Source organism: Vipera ursinii (assembly GCF_947247035.1).
Source record: "Vipera ursinii genome assembly, chromosome: 1".
Taxonomy (NCBI): domain Eukaryota; kingdom Metazoa; phylum Chordata; class Lepidosauria; order Squamata; family Viperidae; genus Vipera; species Vipera ursinii.
Genome location: NC_139512.1, coordinates 353,917,590 through 353,938,675, shown reverse-complemented (window position 1 = coordinate 353,938,675; position 21,086 = coordinate 353,917,590). Strand labels below are relative to the sequence as shown.

Sequence of the window (21,086 nt, the reverse complement as noted above, 5' to 3'; positions counted from 1 at the left end):
TCCTCCCCCCTTTCTCTCCTCCTCACCTTCCTCCTCTTCTTCCTTCCTCCTCCTCCTCCTCTTTCCCCTTCCTCCTCTTCCCTCCCCCTATCCTCCTCCCTTCCCCCCCCCCCCCCCGCAATCCCAGCTTCTCCTTGGCTCTTCTTCTCTTCCCGAAACATCAAACAGTCCATAAATTAGGGGCCGAATGCTTTTGGGACAGGCAACTGGGCCCTCTTTGCTGAGAAGAGCTGAGCATCCCCCCCCCCCATCTCTCTGCCTCTTCCTCTCTCTCTCACCCCCCCCCTTCCCCACTGGGAGTGTTGTTTATGGAGCATTATAATTTATAACCAAGGAGAGTGGATTTGATTTCAGCGGAGGGGGGCTCGCCAGCAGGGCGCCGCCGGGCCCGGCAACCGTATGAATCAGCAGGCTGCAAAAAAAAAGGGCCACGGAATGGAAAGTATTATCGGTGACCGACCGACCGACCGACCGACCGAGCGTGTTTCTCCTTCTCCAGCTCATCCCGTTTGCCTAGATTACTCCTCTTTCAATTGCGCTGCTTCCCTCTCTGGCCTTCGCCTTCGCTGGCAGGAAAAAACCCCTTTCTTTCTTTCTTTCTTTCTTTCTTTCTTTCTTTCTTTCTTTCTTTCTTTCTTTCTTTCTTTCTTTCTTTCTTTCTCTCTCCACCGTCAATAATTTCTTTTCTTTCTTTCTTTCTTTCTTTCTTTCTTTCTTTCTTTCTTTCTTTCTTTTCTCTCTTTCTTTCTTTCTTTCTTTCTTTCTTTCTTTCTCTCTCCACCATCAATAATTTCTTTCTTTCTTTCTTTCTTTCTTTCTTTCTTTCTTTCTTTCTTTCTTTCTTTCTTTCTTTCTCTCTCCACCATCAATAATTTCATTTCTTTCTTTCTTTCTTTCTTTCTTTCTTTCTTTCTTTCTTTCTTTCTTTCTTTCTTTCTTTCTCTCTCCACCATCAATAATTTCTTTTCTTTTCTTTCTTTCTTTCTTTCTTTCTTTCTTTCTTTCTTTCTTTCTTTCTTCTCTCTCTCTCCACCATCAATAATTTCTTCTTTCTTTCTTTCTTTCTTTCTTTCTTTCTCTCTCCACCATCAATAATTTCTTCTTTCTTTCTTTCTTCCTTTCTTTCTTTCTTTCTTTCTTTCTTTCTTTCTTTCTTTCTTTCTCTCTCCACCATCAATAATTTCTTTTCTTTCTTTCTTTCTTTCTTTCTTTCTTTCTTTCTTTCTTTCTTTCTTTCTTTCTTTCTTTCTTTCTTTCTTTCTTTCTTTCTTTCTCTCTCCACCATCAATAATTTCTTTTCTTTCTTTCTTTCTTTCTTTCTTTCTTTCTTTCTTTCTTTCTTTCTTTCTTTCTTTCTTTTTTCCTCTCACTTTTGGCACCCAGTGGGGGTATTTCTCCCCCCCCCCCCATTTGCAACGGATCCCCTCTAAACCAAATTGACCGAGGAACCAGGCGGGGGTGGGTGGGGGGTGGTGTGTGCAGTTAAAACACGCCAACAGGACTGCGATTGTCCCCTGTTCGGATATTTAAATCGCCAAGAGTCCTTGACTTACGGCGCCAATGGAGGCAAGACTTTACATGGCCCCATGAGCCAGGCCCGGTTTTGCAACCTCTTTTGCCACCGTTCTGAAGTGAATCAGTGCAGCTGTCAAAGCAAACCTTGCGGTCGTTATTTGTACGCGGCTTCCCCCTTTGACTTGGCTTGTTACTAAGGGAATAACAGAGTTGGAAGGGACCTTGGAGGTCTTCTAGTCCAACCCCTTGCTCAGGCAGGAGGCCCTATGCCAGGGGCCTTCGAACTTGGCCCTTTTGTGACTTGTGGACTTCAAGTCCCAGAATTCCTCAGCCAGGCAGACTTGTTTCGTAATCTCAGCCGCTTTAAGATGTGTGGACCTCAACTCCCAGCGTTCCCCAGCCAGCCGGCTTTTGACAAACTGGGCTCTAAATCGATATCGCCACCTCCTGCAACTACGGAGCCTTGAATTCATAATGAGCTGCCAGCTCAAATACTCTGGTTTTGTAGCCGTCGTGGTTGTCTCGGCAGTTTCGTCAGCTGCCCCAAGTTCTGTGCCTCGCTTTGAGGAGCTGCTTCGAGGCTCTGTCTCCTTCTGGGCTCTTTCCCCAAAGAGTCTTTCCAATCCATCTCAGAGGAGGAGGACTGTGGAGTCCTCGGTGCTCTCTGAGCTGGGTGGTTTTCTTGCAGACGTTTCAAGACCCAGCTAGGTAACGTCATCAGTGCTGGGAGGGAGTGGGAGGAGGAGGAGGAGGAGGAGGAAGAGGAGGAGGAGGAGGGTGATGACTGTGGGGTCCTTGGTGCTCTCTGAGCTGGGTGGTTTTCTTGCAGACATTTCAAGACCCAGCTAGGTAACGTCATCAGTGCTGGGAGGGAGTGGGAGGAGGAGGAGGAGGAGGGTGACGACTGTGGGGTCCTTGGTGCTCTCTGAGCTTGGTGGTTTTCCTGCAGACGTTTCAAGACCCATCTAGGTAGCGTCAGCACTGCTAGAAGGGAGTGGGGTGTGCGAGGAGGACTGTGGGCTCCTTGTTGCTCTCTGAACTTGATTTTCTTGCTGGTGTTTCATGACCCAACTAGGTAACATCATCAGTGCTTAGAAGGGAGAGGGATTGGAGGAGGAGGAGGTGGAGGAGGAGGAGGAGGATCAATAGGATCAAACCAACACTAATTGTGGAGCCTCTGAGCTTGATTCTTTTTCTTTGCAGACATTTCTTGACCCAACTAGCTAACCTCATCAGTGCTAGAAGGGAGTGGGGCGTGCAAAGGGGAGGAGGAGGAGAATTGTGGGGTCCCTGTTGCTCTCTGATCTGGGTTGTTTTCTTGCAGCCATTTTCACAATCCAACTAGGGAACATCATCAGTGCTGGGAGAGACTGGGCTTTGCTCTTTATTTATTTTATAGATCATCACTTACCCTGTTAACATTTGTGGGAGTGATGTTTCCTTCTTGGTAGTAACCCTTGATTACTGTTGCTTACTGTTGCCACTGTATATAAACAGGAAGCACACACACACACCCCTGCTCCCTTCTAGCCCTGATGATGTTCCCTAGTTGGGTTGTGAAACGTCTGCCAGAAAACAACCCAGCTCAGACAGCACCAAGAACACACACACACACACACACAGACACAGACACACACACACCCCGCTCTGGGATCATCTCTACTGCAAAATAATTAACTGCAAAAGGAAAACCTCAGCCGTGCCGGATCAAGGCGAAGGCCTATATCCAGTTCCACTTTGCTGCTTCCCATGGCAGCTGACCACAAAATGCCCCTGGGAAACTCGCAAGCAAGACGCCGCGCTCATGTTCCCTGGCACCTGGTCAGTGAGAGGTCTCCTGCGTCTGGAGGTGATATATTGCCATTCTCGCTGGCGGCCATTGGTGGCCCTTTGGCTCCCTGGATTTGTCTAATCCCCTTTTTGGTGATTAGACAATGGTGGCCGTTCAGTTCCCAGGCTTTGGTGGGTCACCAGTTCCGCCCGTCAGCTGTTCCTGGCTTGCAGAAGTCAATCCCAGCGAAGGCATCCGTTGCCTCCAAAAGACGAACTGAAGGTGGCAGCCCTTTCGCGGAATGGGTGTGACTGCTCTTCCTTAGGCTTGCGCATTTCCACCCCCCTCCAGGGGAAACAACCCCCCAAAGTCTGAAGTTTGAAAATGCATTTTATCGAACGATTAAAGTACAGCTGGTTTGTGACCAGGCTGCATCAACAAAGCGATCGCATCAAGGTCACGTGCAGTGCGAATACTTCTTTTGGCTGCTCTGGTAAGGCCGGACTTGGAATCCTGCATCCAGTTTTGGCCACCACAATATAAGTGCTATTGCTAAGCACATTGATTTGTGCTTCTTAGATTGTAAGCCGCCCTGAGTCTTCGGAGAAGGGCGGGATATAAATGGGATTAAAAAAAAAAGATATTGAGACTCTGGAAAGAGTACAGAGTAGAGCAACAAAGATGATCAGGGGACCGGAGGCTAAAATATATAAGGAACGGTTGCTGGAATTGGGTATGTCTGGTTTGATGAAGAGAAAGGCGAGGGGGGACAGGATGGCAGTCTTCCAATCTCTCAGGGGCTGCCCCGAAGAAGAGGGAGTCAAGCTGTTCTCCAAAGTGCCTGAAGGCAGGACAAGAAGCCACGGATGGAAAGTAACCAAGGAGAGAAGCAACTTAGAACTAAGGAGGAATTTCCAGACAAGTGGGAACAATTCACCAGTGGAACAACCTGCCTGCAGAAGCTGCGAATGCTCCAACACTGGAGGTTTTTAAGAAGAGACTGGACAGCCATTTGCCTGAAATGGTATAGGGTTTCCTGCCTGAGCAGGGGGTTGGACTAGATGACCTCCGTGGTTCCTTCCAACTCTGTTATTCTGTACCCCTAAGGACTTCGACTGCTCTTCCACCATCTTGCATATTTTCCCCTAAAACCTTGTGGCGGGGGGGGGGAGGGCGGGGGGGGGAGGGCGGGAATCCCAGTGTCTGCAGTTTGAAAATGCATTTTATTCAATTATTAACTAGCTGGCTTATGACTGAGTTCACACCATGTCGGGTCCCACATGTCCTCATGGTAAACCTCACTTGATTTATCGGTGGCCTTTGATGCAACTCCATATGGTGCTGGGGATGCTGCAGTTTATTCACACGAAACCTCCTCCTCCTTCCCCTCCTCCTCTTCCTCCTTCCCCTCCTCCTTCTCCTCCTTCCTCTCCTCCTTCTCCTCCTCCTTCCCCTTCCTCTCCTCCCCTCCCCCTCCTTCTCCTCCTCCTCGTTGTTAAGTGAATCACTGCGGTTATCAATTGAATCTGGCTTCCCCATTCACTTTGCTTGTCAGAAGGTCACAAAAGGGGATCGCGTGACACACCCCCCCCCAGGATGCTACAATTGTCATAAATAGGAGCAAGTTGCCAAGCGTCCAAACTTTAATCACAGGACGTGGTCATAAGTGTGAGGACTGCTCACAAGTCATTCTCTTAGCGACATTGTACAGGTACCTCTTGACTTATGACCACAATTGAGCACAACGTTTCTGTGGCTAAGCGAGACAGCCATTGTTCTGCCTCATTTTACGACGGCCTGGCTCTTGCCGTAGTTGTTAAGTGTATCACTGCAGTTGTTCACTTAGCAACAGGGTTGTTAAACGAATCTGGCTTCCCCCTTGACTTTGCTTGTCGGAAGATCGCAAAGGGGGGGGGAATCACGTGACCCCGGGGTGCTGCAACCGTCATAAATACGAGTCAGTTGCCCAGTGTCAGAATTTTGATCATGTGACAGTGGGGGATGCTACAACGGTCGTTAAGTGTGAAAAACGGTCCTAAGTCACTTTTTTCAGCGCCCTTGTAACTTCAAACCGCCAGTCAACAAACTCTTGTAAGTTGAGGACCACCTACCTGTATTCTATAATTATAATTCTCACAAACAGATTTAATTTACCCAGAGTGATTTATTGAACATCCCTGTCTGTCGTCAAAAGGGGCTTTCTGCTCTTTTCTTGGAATGTCCCCTGGCTTTTGGAGTTAGACCCGGGGCAGGTGAAGCCTCTGGAGATGCCAAAGCATGTCGCCAGGTAATTATAAATGCACAGGTACTTTCGTTGTCTGCTTCCCACAACACGCTTAGTTAGGTCAGGGAGAGGTTAGCGTGTTGTGAGTCGACCGACTAACTCCCAAGGGGTAAATTTAACCCAGTGTTGACCCGTTCAGGCACGGCATTAAACTAATTTCAACTATCCACTCGTGGGATATCTGAGCCCTGTCAACCAACTCGTTGCCCTGTACTCAGTCCCCCAAGGAAACGAGATGGAGAGAAAGAGCGGCTGCAAAGGAAAGCCTCCGTATTGCAGAATTCATTGCTTCTGACATCACCAAACTTGGTTCTCCAAAATGTACTTGAGTGCAGCACCTGAGACCCATCAGCTGTTGCTTGCTTGCTTGGTTAATGAGGAAGGCTTCATCCTTCTTGGAATATGGCATCCAGTTTTGGTCACCATGATATAAAAAAGTGTTGAGACTCTAGAAAGAGTGCAGAGAAGATCCACAAAGAGGATCAGGCGACCGGAGGCTAAAACATATAAGGAACGGTTGCTGGAATTGGGAATGTCTAGTTTAATGAAGAGAAGGACGAGGGGGGACATGATAGCAAGTCTTCCAATATTTGAGGTGCTGTCGTGGAGAAGAAGGGGGGCAACCTATTCCCCAAAGCATCTGAATGCAGAATGAGAAGCAATGGATGGAGAGAAGCAACCTGGAACTAAGGAGAAGTTTCCTGAAACTGAGAACAATTAACCAGTGGAACAACCTGCCTCCAGAAGTGGTGAATGCCCCAACACTGGAAGTTTTTAAGAAGAGACTGGACAGCCATTTGTCTGAAATGGTATAGGGCTTCCTGCCTGAGCAGGGGGTTGGACTAGATGACCTCCAAGGTCCCTTCCAACTCTGTCATTCTATTCTATTCTATTCTATTCTATTCTATTCTATTCTATTCTATTCTATTCTATTCTATTCTATTCTATTCTATTCTATTCTATTCTTTCATTATTCTGTTCTATTCTTTCATTATTCTATTCTCTTTCATTATTCTATTTTATTCTATTCTATTTTTTCATTATTCTATTCTGTTCTGTTCTATTCTTTCATTATTCTATTCTATTCTATTCTATTCTGTTCTGTTCTTTCATTATTCTATTCTGTTCTGTTCTGTTCTGTTCTTTCATTATTCTATTCTATTCTATTCTATTCTATTCTATTCTATTCTATTCTATTCTATTCTATTCTATTCTATTCTATTCTATTCTATTCTATTCTATTCTATTCTATTCTATTCTATTCTATTCTATTCCATTCCATTCCATTCCATTCCATTCTATCATTATTCCGTTAACGCTCCGTTCCATTCCATTCCACTCCATTCCATTCCACACCACACCACACCACACCACACCACACCACACCACACCACACCATACCATACCATACCATACCATACCTTTCCTTTCTAATGCTCACAGACTCATGGGATACCAGGCACTTCTTGGAGAAATAAGAAGTGAGTCCACATTCCCAAATTTACAACTTCTTATACAATCTCAGAATCGCAAGGCAATCTCATCGGATTAGTGATTGACTGGGTTAAGGGTGTTATGGGAATTAGTGATTTCGTCCTGTGGGTGTTGCTAGGACTGTCTTTGGTGATTCCTTGATTAGGCTGTTATGTCTATATAAACAGAGAGATAACCCCACTGCCTTCTAGAACAGATGATGTTACCTTGCTGGGTCATGAAACCTCTGCAAGAAAACAAGCAAGCTCAGAGAGAACCCCACAGATTGTAATAATTCAGAGAAGTGTCCCTTTTTGCCTGCACAACAGCTGTCTGGCTGACCTCAAGTCAACAAACAATTTGAAACGGGAGTAGCAGTGGCTTGAAAGCTGAATTCTCGCGCATTTTATAATATTAGCGATAGCCGTTTGTGGATTTCCCACAAGGACCTTCAATAGTTCATTTAGCGACCATTCAAAAGCTACACTGGCACTGACTGAAAAAAGCGACTTATGACCGTTTTTCACACTTACGACCGTTGCAGCATCCCCAGGGTCATGGGATCAAAATTCAGACGCTTGGCAACTGACTCGTATTTATGACGGGTTGCGCTGTCCCGGGGGTCACGCGATCTCCTTTTGCGCCCTTTCTGACAAGCACAGTCAAAGGGGAAGGCAGATTCACTTAACCACCGTGTTACCAACTCAACAGCTGCGGTGATTCACTTAACAACGGTGGCAAGAAAGGTCGCAAAATGCTCACTGAACAGCTGTCTCGCTTAGCAACAGAAAGGTTGGACTGAATTGCGGTCGTATGTCAGGGACTACCTGTACTCGAGCCATTCTAGCACTTTAAACTTAAAACTTTAAAAAGGGGGATTTTGGTTTTTCGGAAAATGTCCAGTAGGAAAAGGAGAAATATTCAACTCGGGCTAATAAAATTTTACGGAAAAAATTGGAGCCGATGAAAGACGAAGCTGTAAAGACGTCTCCACTCCTTGATCCAAGTTTTATGACTCAAAACTTTTCCACTGATTACATTTTCGTGACATTGAGCCGATGGGACGGTGGAAAGGTTAGGGTGCCTGTTTTCTATGCCTTTTTACCGCTTCTGATGTGCTTAGGCAGCTGGCAGAGGGGACTGGTAAATTGAGGAGGCCAGCTGCTGGCCTGGACCGATTCACATATTTTGATCTGCAAAAGTAACCCAATGCTCACACTTCTCCGTTTGAGCATCATTCCTACGGAATTCGATAAACCGACGCCGGGATTCTTTCCCTCCGATCCTGGCTTTCTGTAACGCTGGAGTCCTTCAAATCCTGGAGATGTATCCTTGCCGACGATGTTTTGCAGATTTGTGCAAGAAGACCCGGGCTTTAATAAAAGGAGATCAGAGGCTCCAATTAGACCTTTAAAGACCGAATCGTTCTCTTTAAGCAGTGCGGAACAGTTTGGGCGTCCTGCCAGACTCCTTGCTCTCTGCCTCGTCTCATGAATTTGTGATGGACGCGATCGATGGAGACGTGTTAAACATTATCCAAAAGGGTTTTCCTGGACCGCGGCTTTCGCTACATAAAAGAGGAATAGCTCGGCTGGCAAAGGCAGAATTTTAAACCCGGAGCCCTGGGCTTGCCCAGAGTCTTACCTGGGATGTCTGTTGGGTTCAGACCTACGGAGGGTGCTCGACAGACCAACGGCATGTCTGTTGTCAAGTGAGACATTTGTTACATGAATTTCGCCCCATTTTACGAGCTTTGGTTGCAAGTAACAACAGTTCATTTAGCGACTGTTTCAAAGTCACAACGGCACTGAACAAAAAGTGACTCACGATCATTTTTCACAGTTACGACTTTTGCGGCATCCCCACGATCATGTGATCAAAATTCAGACGTTTGGCAATGGGTTCATACTGAATAGAATAGAGCAGAGTAGGATAGGATAGGATAGGATAGAATAGGATAGAATAGAATAGAATAGAATAGAATAGAATAGAATAGAATAGAATAGAATAGAATAGAATAGAATAGAATAGAATAGAATAGAATAGAATAGAATAGAATAGAATAGAATAGAATAGAATAGAATAGAATAGAATAGAATAATGAAAGAATAGAATAGAATAGAAAAGGGAAGAGTAGAGTAAGGGTAGCATAGCTTAGACTAGAGTAGAGTAGAGTAGAAGAGAAGAGAAGAGAAGAGAAGAGAAGAGAAGAGAAGAGAAGAGAATATAGTAGAAGAGAATAGACTAGCTTAGCATAGAGTAGAGTAGTGTAGCATAGCTTAGAGTAGAGTAGAGTAGAATAGGAGTAGAGTAGAAAAGCATAGAGCAGAGTAGCGTAGCATAACGTAGAATAGCGTAGAATAGAATTGAGTAGTGTAGCATAGTTTAGAACAGAACAGAACAGAACAGAACAGAATAGAATAGAATTAGAATGACAGGGTTGGAAGGGACCTCGGAGGTCTTCTAGTCCAACCCCCTGCTCGGGCAGGAAACCCTATACCAACTGCCTTGCTTATCAACGGAAATTGGCTCAATTGCAGTGGTAAGATGCGGACTGCCTATACCTTCCCTCTCCCCATCTCAGAAACGATTAGCACTCCCAGTCCCACTCTTTCCTTGCAGACCTCAGCGAAGATGCATCTTCCAAGCAAGCAAAGCCAGCGGAGCAGCACTGTTCATAATGAGCCAGGCTCCCCAAAGATTTTAATGAACCGGAGCTGACCTTGATCACTCATTCAGAGCCCCCCCCACTCCCCCATGGGTAGGGCATCCTCCTCCCTTTCTGTCTTCTCACACAGCCCACCTTTGCTCCGGCGTTTATCAATTTGCTTTCTTGATCTCTCAAGCAAGTCAGCGGCCTCTAATCTGCCGGCCTGATCTTTAAGCTGCCACCTTAATTAAATTACCAAATGTAGAGAGGGTGGAATGCAGGAGGGGGCTGGCTTAGAATACCCCAGGAACATAATGGGTGGATTAATATGTATCTAGGTATCATCAGCCTGGCCTTCTCGGGCACTCCCTCATCGCTCCTCCTCTAGATGGGGAAGAGAGAGAGAGAGAGAGATAAATCTTTTTCAGCCCTGCAGGAAAAACTCCCACAAGTTGGTCCCAGGCCTTGATTGATTGATTGCTGCCTTGCATTCCCCACCACCACCACCACCACACTGCCCTTGAAAATTACACAGGAAAATATCCTCTGCCTTTGGGAAATCTTCTTCTGTCTCAATGTCTCTCTTTCTCGCCTAATATAAAGGACCAATTAAAAAAATTGTAACTGAAGAGTTGAAATGAGGGATTTCTTGGTGGTTTTCTTGCCGACGTTTTATGACCCAACTAGGTAGCATCATCAGTGCTGGGAGAGAGGAGGAGGAGGAGGAGGAGGAGGATTACTGTTGGGTCCTTGGTGCTCTCTGAGCTGGGTTGTTTTCTTGCAGACGTTTCATGACCCAGCTAGGTAACATCATCAGTGCTGGAAGGGAAGGGGGTGAGGAGGAAGAAGAAGAAGAATAGGGGGAAGAGAAGAAGAGGAGGAAGAAGAAGAGGAAGAAGACTGTGGGGTCCTTAGGGTTCTCTGAGCTTGGTGGTTTTCTTGCGGACGTTTCATGACCCAGCTAGGTAACATCATCAGTGCTGGAAGGGAAGGGGGTGAGGAGGAAGAAGAAGAAGAATAGGGGGAAGAGAAAAAGAAGAGGAAGAAGAAGAGGAAGAAGAATGTGGGGTCCTTGGTGCTCTCTGAGCTTGGTTGTTTTCTTGCGGACGTTTCACGACCCAACTAGGTAACATCATCAGGGCTAGAAGGGGGTGTGGGATTTGCAGAGAGGAGGAGGAGGACTGAGGGTCCTTGGTGCTCTCTGAGCTTGGTGGTTTTCTTGCCGACGTTTTATGACCCAACTAGGTAGCATCATCAGTGCTGGGAGGGAGTGGGGTTTGCAGAGAGGAGGAGGAGGAGGAGGATGACTGTGGGGTCCTTGGTGCTCTCTGAGCTTGGTTGTTTTCTTGCAGACGTTTCATGACCCAACTAGGTAACATCATCAGTGCTAGAAGGGAGGGCGAGGAGGAGGTGGTGGAGGAGGAGGAGGAGGAGGAGGAGGGTGACAACTGTTGGGTCCTTGGTGCTCTCTGAGCTTGATGGCTTCTTGCAGATGTTTCATGACCCAATGAGGGAACATCATCAGTGCTAGAAGGGAGAGGGGTTTGCGGAGAGGAGGAGGAGGAGGAGGAGGAGGAGGAGGAGGAGGAGGAGGAGGAGGAGGAGGAGGAGGAGGAGGAGGGTGACAACTGTGGGGTCATTGGTGCTCTCTGAGCTGGGTGGTTTTCTTGCGGACATTTCATGACCCAACTAGGTAGCATCATCAGTGCTATAACACAATGAGTGCAGTGATGATGTAACCTAATTGGGTGATGAAACGCCCGCAAGGAAACAACCAGGCTTAGAAAGCACGCAGGATCCCTAATATCGAACGATTCTAAAGAGTTTTGACATTCCTGCTGGTCATAGGATCATAGAATCAAAGGATGGGAAGGGACCTCCGAGGTCTTCTAGTCCAACCCCCAGCCCAGGGCAGGAGTCTTTTTATTCAGGTAGTCCTTGACTTATAACCGTTTGTTTCATGACCCTTTCAAGTTACCACAGCACTGGGGAAAAAATGCTTCAGAACAATTTTCACACTTAAAATCGTTACGGCATCCCCATGTCACATTATCAAAATTCAGACGCCTGGCGTGTACTGTGTTCATGACGGTCGCCGTGTGCCTGGGAATTTGCGCTGGGCGATATGACCAAGTTGGTTTTTTTGAGGCGCCCTTTCATGTCAAAAGTAATCATATTTTTTCTACACTTTTTCTACGCTTCCTTTCTCTCTCTTAAGAATTTTCTTTAATGCAACTTCCCTTCCTCAAGACCGTACTTGGAATACGGCACCCAGTTTTGGTCCCCATGATGTAAAAAAGATGCTGAGACTCCAGAAAGAGTGCAGAGAAGAGCAACAAAGATTATCAGGGGACTGGAGGCTAAAACGTATAAGGAACGGTGGCTTGAATTGGGTATGTCTAGTAGTCTAATGAGGGACGCGGTGGCTCAGTGGGTTAGGACGCTGAGCTTGTCGATCAGAAGGTCGGCAGTTTGGCGGGTCGAATCCCGAGTGCCGTGTAACAGAGTGAGCGCCTATTACTCGTCCCAGCTTCTGCCAACCTAGCAGTTCGAAAGCACGTAAAAATGCAAGTAGAAAAATAGGGACCACTCCGGTGGGAAGGTAACAGCGTTCCGTGCGCCTTTGGCGTCTAGTCATGCCAGCCACATGACCACGGAGACGTCCTCGGACAAGCGCTGGCTCTTCGGCTTTGAAACGGAGATGAGCACCGGTCCTTACAGTCGGAAACGACTAGCACGCATGTGCGGGGGAACCTTTACCTTTACCTTTTTAATAGTCTAATGAAGAGAAGGACGAGCGGGGAACATGACAGCAGTGTTCCAATATCTCAGGGGCTGCCCCAAAGAAGAGGGAGTCAAGCTATTCTCCAAAGCGCCCGAAGGCAGGAGAAGAAGCAACGGATGGAAACTAACCAAGGAGAGAAGCAACCTAGAACTAAGGAGGAATTTCCGGACGGTGAGAACAATTAAGCCGTGGAACTAGATTCTAGATTAACCCTCTAGAAGCTGTGGATGCTCCAACACTGGAGGTTTTTAAGAAGAGATTGAACCACCACTTTTTCTGAAATGGTATAGGTTTTCCTGCCTGAGCAGGGGGCTGGACTAGAAGACCTCCAAGGTCCCTTTCCAGCTCTACTCTATTCTAACCAGTGGAACGGCTTCCCTCCAGAAGTTGTGGGTGCTCCAACACTGAAGGTTTTTAAGAAAAGAATTGGACAGCCGTTTGTCTGAAATAGTCCTATAGGGTCTCCTGCCTGAGCAGGGGGTTGGACTAGAAGACCTCCAAGGCCCCTTTCCAGCTCTGTTACTCTGAAAAGGAAAGCTCACCTAGCCTAACAGCCACATCTGGGCTGTCAGATCACAGCCCGCTAATTGCATTTCAGAATTGCCCCATCTCTTCATTGCAACAGATCAGCATGACTTCACTTTCTTTATCGATCCACCCTGCGTCAGTCGGATGGGCTGAGAGCGGGGATTCTAGTCGCCTGAGACAGGCCAAGGTGTACTTTTCGTTCTGTAGTAATGCCATGTTTCCCAAATAATGTCAAGCTGGCAAACTTTGGATGCCGTTCTCTCTCGGAAGCTTTCATTGTCGGGAAAGAAACACGTGGGCGAAAAATTCAATCCAAACCCATTTAAGCGAGATTGGAGAAGCGTGGAGCAGGCCGTACTGGACAAAACCGGCGAAGGTTGTCGATTTGCCAGCTTGGCATCTACGCGGTTCGTTTGCACGCATACAGGTGGTCCTCGACTTACGGCCACGGTTGAGCCCAACATTTTTGTTGCTAAACGAGACTGTTTGCCACAGGGAATCACTTGCTGTCGTTAAGTCAGTAACGCGGTTGTTAAGGGAATCCGGCTTCCCCCCATTGTCTTGGCTTCTCAGGAGGTCGCAAAAAGGGGGATCACGTGACCCCTGGGACACAGCGACCGTCGCAAATATGAGTCAGTTGCCAAGCGTCTGAATTTTTATCACGTGACCGTGGGGAAGCTGCAATGGTTGTTGTAAGTGTGAAAAACGGTCCTAAGTCACTTTTTTCAGTGCAGTTGTGCCTCTGAGTCATCACTAAATGAATAGTTGTAAGTCAAGGACTACCTGTACTTATGTATTAAATTTGTCTGCTGCCCGTATCACTCTCAAGCAACTCTGGGCAGTTTACAAACATCATGAGACAAAGGTACAAAACATTAAACGTCACCACGATACTAAAAAGATGCTGAGACACTAGAAGGAATGCAGAGAAGAGCAAGAAAGGTTATTTGGAAGTCGTCCGGAAGGAAGGAAGGAAGGGTAAGGAAAGGGAAGGGAAGGGAAGGGAAGGGAAGGGAAGGGAAGGGAAGGGAAGGAAAGGGAAGGAAGGAAGGAAGGAAGGAAGGAAGGAAGGAAGGAAGGAAGGAAGGAAGGGGAAGGGAAAGGAAAGGAAGGAAGGAAGGAAGGAAGGAAGGAAGGAAGGAAGGAAGGAAGGAAGGGGAAGGGAAGGGAAGGGAAGGAAGGAAGGAAGGAAGGAAGGAAGGAAGGAAGGGGAAGGGAAAGGAAAGGAAAGGAAAGGAAAGGAAGGAAGGAAGGAAGGAAGGAAGGGTAAGGAAAGGGAAGGGAAGGGAAGGAAGGAAGGAAGGAAGGAAGGGGAAGGGAAGGGAAGGGAAGGAAGGAAGGAAGGAAGGGTAAGGAAAGGGAAGGGAAGGGAAGGAAGGAAGGAAGGAAGGAAGGGAAAGGAAAGGAAGGAAGGAAGGAAGGAAGGGTAAGGAAAGGGAAGGGAAGGGAAGGAAGGAAGGAAGGAAGGAAGGAAGGAAGGAAGGGAAAGGGAAGGAAGGAAGGAAGGAAGGAAGGAAGGAAGGGTAAGGAAAGGGAAAGGAAGGGAAGGGAAGGAAGGAAGGAAGGAAGGAAGGAAGGAAGGAAGGAAGGGGAAGGGAAAGGAAAGGAAGGAAGGAAGGAAGGAAGGAAGGGGAAGGGAAGCGAAGGAAGGAAGGGGAAGGGAAAGGAAAGGAAGGAAGGAAGGAAGGAAGGAAGGGGAAGGGAAGGGAAGGGAAGGAAGGAAGGAAGGAAGGGGAAGGGAAAGGAAAGGAAAGGAAAGGAAAGGAAGGAAGGAAGGAAGGAAGGAAGGAAGGAAGGAAGGAAGGGTAAGGAAAGGGAAGGGAAGGAAGGAAGGAAGGAAGGAAGGAAGGGGAAGGGAAGGGAAGGATGGAAGGAAGGAAGGAAGGAAGGGTAAGGAAAGGGAAGGGAAGGAAGGAAGGGAAAGGAAAGGAAGGAAGGAAGGAAGGAAGGAAGGGTAAGGAAAGGGAAGGGAAGGGAAGGAAGGAAGGAAGGAAGGAAGGAAGGAAGGAAGGAAGGGAAAGGGAAGGAAGGAAGGAAGGAAGGAAGGAAGGGTAAGGAAAGGGAAAGGAAGGGAAGGGAAGGAAGGAAGGAAGGAAGGAAGGAAGGAAGGGGAAGGGAAAGGAAAGGAAGGAAGGAAGGAAGGGGAAGGGAAGGGAAGGAAGGAAGGAAGGAAGGAAGGAAGGGGAAGGGAAAGGAAAGGAAGGAAGGAAGGAAGGGTAAGGAAAGGGAAGGGAAGGAAGGAAGGAAGGAAGGAAGGAAGGGGAAGGGAAAGGAAAGGAAGGAAGGAAGGGGAAGGGAAGGGAAGGAAAGGAAAGGGAAGGAAGGAAGGGAGGGAGGGAGGGAAGGAAAGGGAAGGAAGGAAGGGAGGGAGGGAGGGAGGGAGGGAAGGAAAGGGAAGGAAGGAAGGAAGGGGAAGGGAAGGGAAAGGGAAGGAAGGAAGGAAGGAAGGGGAAGGGAAAGGAAAGGAAAGAAGGAAGGAAGGAAAGGAAAGGAGGAAGAAAGAAAGAGAGAAAGGAAGAAAGAGAGGGAGGGAGAGGGCAAAGGAAGGAAGGAAGGAAGAAGAAAGAAAGAAAGAAAGAAAGAAAGAAAGAAAGAAAGAAAGAAAGAAAGGAAGGGAAAGGAAAGAAAGAAGGAAGGAAGGAAGAGAAAGAAAGAAGGAAGAAAAAGAGAGAAAGAAAGAAAGAAAAAAGAAAAAGGGAGAGGGTGAAGGAAGGAAGGAAGGAAGGAGAGAGAGAGAGAAGGGTTCTGCAGGCTCAATAGTATGTTGGAAAACTATTGTCATGTCACCCCTAGTCCTTCTCTTCAACCTTCCCAGCTCTCTCAACTGTTCATCCTACAATTGAGGTTGAACCCCTCTTCATTGTGGCAGCCCCTCAAATATTAGGACCCTGCTATCCTGTCACCCCTAGTCCTTCTCTTCCTTAGACTAGACACACCCAGTTCTTTCGACCGTTCTTCCTATGTTTTAGCCTCCGGTGCCCTGATCACCTTCGTTGCTCTTCTCTGCACTCTTTCTAGAGTCCCAGCATCTTCTTTGTGCTGTGCTTGACCAGAACTGGACCTTTGCATTCCAAGTGTTAATTCCAAGATTTTTTTTTATTAATAATCAACTTGGTCCTGCATGCCCAGGATCTGCATTAAGGTTGGGGCTTGGTTAATCAAATAAGTGGAGGGCAAGAAAGCACATTTTCAAGCAGGGGTGGCGGTGGGGGCAGAATAAGGCAAAAATTAAGATAACCGTAACTAGACAGATGCGTTGAGCAGCTTAGCTTCCCCAAGTCCACCGCTTGGAAATGAAAATGCCTCATTGTTGAAATTAAAGACGTAGATTATGTCTGTATTAGTCGGGGCGTTTTAAATCACATCATTAATGGTTTTCTGGGAATAAGAATAGACGTGATAGCATGCACCACCTTCGCCCATCCTTTCCTGGCTAGCGAATGGCTTCCTTTAATTTGAATGTAAACCACGAGACTTGCGTTTTATCCAAAGTGGACACGAAGAAGTAGGAAATGGGTGTGTTTTTTTCCCCTCTGCAGATTAAGTTAGGGTTTTAAAATGAGACTTTGGGGGTTTTTTTAAAAAAAATTTTTTAAAAAGAAAAAGAAAAAAAAAGATGCTGTAATGAATCAAAGGAAAATGTGCTGCCGTAAACAGCTGTGGGGTGTTTGATAAGCCTAGGCTGAGTTGCTTTCATCATTTCTGTTCCCCCCACCCTCCCACCCACCTCCCCTTTAAAAACATTCCTCCTTGAATTCTTAAATCAATTTATCCAGATAAATGCTCTACTTTCCCTAGAGACTTAATTGATATTGAGCTGAATTTAAAGAGTCCTGCTCATACGCTGGCCAAGTAATACTTCCAGCTTGAATTGGTACGAACCATTTCCCCAGCCCTGTGCTTCCAGATTGCTGAAGTACAATTTGTATAAATAGAACAGAATAGAATAGAATAGAATAGAATAGAATAGAATAGAATAGAATAGAATAGAATAGAATAGAATAGAATAGAATAGAATAGAATATACAATGGAATAGAACATAGAATAATGAAAGAATAGAATAGACTAGACTAGACTAGACTAGACTAGACTAGAATAGAATAGAATAGAATAGAATAGAATAGAATAGAATAGAATAGAATAGAATAGAATAGAATAATGAGGTAGAATAGAATAGAATAGAATAGAATAGAATAGAATAGAATAGAATAGAATAGAATAGAATAGAATAGAATATACAATGGAATAGAACATAGAATAATGAAAGAATAGAATAGAATAGACTAGACTAGAATAGAATAGAATAGAATAGAATAGAATAGAATAGAATAGAATAATGAGGTAGAATAGAATAGAATAGAATAGAATAGAATAGAATAGAATAGAATAGAATAGAATAATGAGGTAGAATAGAATAGAATAGAATAGAATAGAATAGAATAGAATAGAATAGAATAGAATAGAATAGAATAGAATAGAAGGGACCTTGGAGGTCTTCTAGTCCACCCTCCCATTCAAGCAGGAGAACCATCTCAGACAAGTGGTTGTTCAATCTCTTCTTAAAAATCTCTGGAGGCAAGCTGTTCCACTGGTCAATTGTCCTCAGCGTCAGGAAGTTTCTCCTTAATTCCAGGTTGCTTCTCTCTTTGGTCAGTTTCCAACCGTTGTTTCTTGTCCTGCCCTTTGTTGCTTTGGAGAATAGTTTGACCCCTTCTTCTTTGTGGCAGCCCCTCAAATACCAGAATACTGCTACCATGTCACCCCTGTTTCTTCTTTTCCTTAGACTCACTAGCCAGACCCAAGTTCCTCAGCCATTCTTCGTAAGTTTTAGTCTTCAGGCCTTGGATCATCTTTGTTCCTCTTCTGTGATCTTTTTTCCAAACTCACAGGCATACTGGCTGAGGAATTCTGGGAGTTGAAGTCTACCAATCCTAAAAGGGCCAAGTTAGAAGACCCCTGGGTTAACTGAATCACTGCAGTTGTTCAGTTAATAACACGGTTGTTAAGTGAAACTGGCTTCTTCATTGACTTTGCTCGTCAGGAGGTCACAAAAGGGGATCCTGGGACCCTTGCAACTGTCCTAAGTACATGTCAGTTGCCAAGCCTCTAAATTTTGATCACGTGACCACGGGGATGCTACAATGGCTGTATCAAAAACGGTCGTAAGTCACTTCTTTTTTCTGTGCTGTGGCAACTTGGAACTGTCACTAAATGAAATGTCGTGAGTCGAGGACTATCTTTATATGCTACCAGATGGGAAGACATGGAATGAAAATTGGGGTTGAAAGCCAATCTATTTGCTCCAGATTCTCGAGTGGCCCAATTTAATAATTTATTAATTTTGTCATCTCCTCTTTGGGTGTAAGCTGGACAGAGGGAGATTCAGCCTGGCAATAAGGACTTTCCGGATGGTAAGAATGGTTAATCAGTGGAACGGTTTGCCTCTGGAAATTTTGGGGGCTCCATCACTGGGTTTTCAAGAGTGGACAACCATATGTCTGTGAAGGTATAACGTCTCCTATTAGAAAGAGGGTTAGACTAGACGACCTCCACAAGGTCCCTTCCAGCCCTATGATTCTATTCTTATTCTTATGCTGGCTTGTTGCACAATCAGCCAGATGTTCAGACTGGATTTGACAGTTTTATCCACCTAGCGAGTTCGAGGATAGGCAGATGCTGATGTTGAGATGTGTTTGCTGTTGATGTTTCGCAGTGTTGAAGGTATCATAGCAGAACTGCCAGCTGTAAAGCTACTGTTTGCAATTGACTGACAGCGAATTTGTCAATGACGATGGTTTGCAATTGACTGATGGCGAATTTGTCAATGACGATGGTTTTCAAGTGGTGCTTCAGTTGTTTTGCGATTGCACTCCAGGCACCTATGATCTATTCCCGAGGTCTCCAACCTTTCTGGCGGACCACAGGAAAGGGAGGGGGAAGCATTTTACGCACGCATGCGTGCGCCCCCCCCCCACACAAATGGGCTCTGAGCACAAGTGACACAAATGGGGCGGTGCTAGTGCCCGCGTGACACTGGCTAGCACCACCCCGTTTTCACCATGCGGTGCCTCATTTTCGTGCCATGCGGTGCCCCATTTTTCGCATCATGCACCACCCCGTTTGCATGGCAGTGGCACCCCATTTTCGCCACTCAGTGCCCCATTTGCATAGCTGTGGCAGTGCTAGCACAAGTGGGGGTGAGTGCGCGCACACGTATGCATGCACTGGCCAGCCTGTTTCACAGCCCAGTGGCCAGTAGGCCACGACCCGGTAGTGGGCCACGGACCACAGGTTGGGGACCCTTGATCTGTTCTGTTCTGTTCTGTTCCATTCCATTCCATTCCATTCCTTTCTATTCCATATTTTCTATTCTCTGCTCTGCTCCACTCCACTCCACTCCACTCCACTTCACATTTTCTTGTCTTTAGTCTAGTCTAGTCTATAATCTAGCCTGGACTAGTCTAGTCTGTAGTCTAGTCTAGTCTAGTCTAGTCTAGTCTAGTCTAGTCTAGTCTAGTCTATAGTCTAGTTAGTCTAGTCTATAGTCTAGTCTAGTCTAGTCTAGTCTATAGTCTAGTCTATAGACTAGACTAGAAAACAAGCAAGCTCAGAGACCCCAAGGACCTCACAGTCTTCCTCCTCCTCCTCCTCGTCCTCCTCCTATTCTCTTGTAGCACTGATGATGATCCCTAGTTGGTTCATAAAACATCTGCAAGAAAACAACCAAGCTCAGAGACCCCAAGGACCTCACAGTCTTCCTCCTCCTCCTGCTCCTGCTCCTCCTCCTCCTATTCTCTTGTAGCACTGATGATGATCCCTAGTTGGTTCATGAAACATCTGCAAGAAAACAACCAAGCTCAGAGACCCCAAGGACCTCACAGTCTTCCTCCTCCTCCTCCTCCTCTTCCTCCTCTTTGCCATCCCTATTCTCTTGTAGCACTGATGATGTTACCTAGTTGGGTACTAAAACACCTGCAAGCCAATAACCAAGATCAACAGCCCCAAGGACCTCAAAGCTTTGTGGTCCAAGAGGCAGCCATATGTGATACTTCCTACTCTGTGGAAGCCGTGCAGGTGGCTACTCACTGCCTTGAATTTCACCAGGGCTACTAAGCGATAAAAGGACGCAATATTAAAAGGGAGATAATGCATGCAGCCCAGAGCAGCGAGGTTTGCTTTGAAGGGGACAGGGGAAAAAAAACCAACCTAGTGTGGTTTTGCTGCTGCCACAAGAGATTGCCATGTACACACACACATACATACACACACACACACACACACACACACAGAGGCACAACAGCACACTGGCACACAGAGAGACAAAACAACTTCATAATGATAGAGCATCGTTTTGAAGGCGCTTCGGTGTGGGAGGCACAAATTGCTTGCTCATTGGAGATTTTTGCTAAAAGGAAAGTTGTGTCGCTAACACAGCAGCGAAATGTCGTTTCCAGGGGAAGAAACTCACACCCTTAAACTTGGCAAATGATATCATGGCTCCTAAAATCGCACGAATGTCATCATCCTCTGCCAGTCTGGAGTGCTTTGGAACTGGAGGAAGGTTTTCAGTTGGAAACATTGCACTCCATGGCAGCGTTTCCCAACCTTGCTCACTGAAAGACGGGTGGACTTCAATTCCCAACATGCCTGGGGAATTAAAGTGGCCGAGGTTGAGAAACACTGTTCTATGTCATGGAGGTAGTGACAGATTTTATTTTCCTGGGCTCCAAGATCACCCCAGATGGGGACTGTAGCCAAGAAATTAAAAGACGCTTGCTCCTCGGGAGGAAAGCCACGGCAAATCTAGACAGCACACTAAAAAGCAGAGACGTCACCCTGTCAACAAAAGTGCGTCTAGTCAAGGCTGTGGTCTTCCCAGTTGCAATGTATGGCAGTGAAAGTTGGACCGTAAGAAAGGCTGAGCGCCAAAGAATTGACGCCTTTGAACTCTGGTGCTGGAGAAGACTCCTGCGAGTCCCTTGGACTGCAAGGCGATCAAACCGGTCAGTCCTAGAGGAGATCAACCCTGACTGCTCTTTAGAAGGCCAGATCCTGAAGTTGAAACTCAAATCCTTTGGC

At 46.3% G+C, this 21,086-nt stretch overlaps 1 protein-coding gene and 1 long non-coding RNA gene across 2 annotated transcripts in view; one reads left to right on the top strand and one right to left on the bottom strand.

The window, feature by feature from the left end:
• BCAS3 (BCAS3 microtubule associated cell migration factor) overlaps nucleotides 1-21,086 on the top strand; it is a 467,769-nt gene that overhangs the window by 440,277 nt on the left and 6,406 nt on the right. The window lies entirely within an intron of this gene.
• Nucleotides 1,186-21,086, bottom strand: part of LOC310632894 — a 38,639-nt gene continuing 18,738 nt past the window's right edge. Inside the window, exon 2 of the long non-coding RNA XR_014490935.1 lies at nucleotides 1,186-1,319. This is a non-coding gene — a long non-coding RNA (uncharacterized lncRNA). The remainder of the gene's footprint in view (nucleotides 1,320-21,086) is intronic.